Consider the following 1,848-nt stretch of genomic DNA (forward strand, 5'->3'; position numbering starts at 1 on the left):
TGAAGAAAGAGGAAAAGAGGGAGAGAGATGGGGGAAAAGAGGAAAGAGAAAAGTCTTTTTAAATTAAAACATTTTTGAAGAGAGAGAGAGAGAGAAAATATAAAATGTAAAAGAGAGAGAGGGAGAGAAAAAATGGAAAAACAAAAGAAGGGAGGAGAAGATAAGGGGAGAGAGAGAGAGAGAGTAAATAAAAGAGAAGAGAGAAAGAAGAAGAAAAAGAAGAAGAGAGAGAATATGAACATAAAGAGAGAGAATTATAGGTAGGGGAAATATAAAATTTACATACTTTAAGAGAGACTGAGGGGAGGGAAGAAGAAGAAGAAGAGAGAGAGAGACAAAGATAGAGACAAAGACAAAGAGGGAACATGGAGAGAGAATTATAGAGAGAGGAAAGATAAAATTTAAAAGAGAAAAAGAAAAAAAAGAGGAGAGAGAGAAGGAAAAGAGAGGAAAGAGGGGAAGAGAGAGAAAAAACGTTGGGAGAGAAGAAAGAAGAGAGAATACGAACACACACAGAGAGAATAATAGAGAGAGGAAAGATAAAATTTAAAAGAGAGAGAAAATTAAAAATTAAAGAGAGAAAGAGATAAGAAGAAGAAGAGAAAAGAGGAAAAAAGAGAAGGGAAAGAGAGCAAAGAGGGGGGAGAAGAAAAGGGGGAGAGAGAGAGAAGAAAAGGGGGGAGAGAGAGAGAGAGAGAATTAGACATAGGGAATTGAGGAGGGAGAGAGAGAGAGAGAGAGAGAGAGAGAGAGAGAGGGGAAAAAATTTAGAAACTGAGAGGGAAAAGATAAGAGAGAAAGAGAAAAAATGGATTGTTGAGCAACCGCACGGCAACTTCGCTTGCTAGTTTGTGGTTACAAAGCTACTGCGAAATAGCCTAGCATTCTGCACAGGCAAAGTGCATGCGGAGCGCTAGCTTTTATTTATAAGAACCAAAGAGGTTTTACTTTTTCAAGTAGAAAGTCATCTTCAAGCAATACATAAAGAATAAGAAGAGGTAATAGAGCACACAAAAGACATGAGCTTGTACAACATTGCCTCTAGCCAACATGGTCCAAGGGTAGAATATTGCCAATATTCTGGTTAACATCAAGAATGGACTCATTTAAGCCCCTAAATTGTGTGCAAAGCACACGCGGAACGCTAGTTTTTATTTATAAGAACTAAAGGGGTTTTAATTTTTCAAGTAGAAAGTAATTGTCAAGCAATACATAAAGAATAAGAAGAGGCAATAGAGCACACAAAAGACATGAGCTTGTACAACGTTGCCTCTAGCCAACATGGTCCAAGGGCATGATATTGCTAATATTCTGGTTAACATCAAGAATGCACTCATTCAAGCCCCTAAATTGTGTGCATGGCCAAAGCAACATGGACTCTATGAATATCAACCAGCAAGGTTTGTTTCCTCTTTGTTTGGAAAGAGCTTGCCTAATCTTAGGGCTTTGACAAGCCTTGTAATAACATTGAGATAAAGAAGTAGGTATTCACATATGGTTTCTTTTGCCCTTTGATAAAAGTTCATATGTGATAGACATTGTTCATGAAAAACTAAGATTTAATGTAAAATAAATTGTAATTTTACGAAATTCACCTTTAAAAATACGGATAAAAGGTTTAGTGAATTTCGTAAAAAATGAGAGAAAAATGATTTGCATGTAAAATAATATCTAGACCAATAAATAAATGCAAATATTGATTGGACATGAATTTTTTGAATTGTTATTATATTCATTAAACATATTTAAATGACATGTACCATAAATATAATTATTAAATATTAAATATATAAATTTAAATGATTAAAAACTCATGAGTTATGAGGCATAACTCATGGCTTAACACTT

This window comes from Lygodium microphyllum, chromosome 25 (assembly GCF_053477565.2).
Source record: "Lygodium microphyllum isolate KBCC chromosome 25, Lygodium_microphyllum_v1.1.10, whole genome shotgun sequence".
Taxonomy (NCBI): domain Eukaryota; kingdom Viridiplantae; phylum Streptophyta; class Polypodiopsida; order Schizaeales; family Lygodiaceae; genus Lygodium; species Lygodium microphyllum.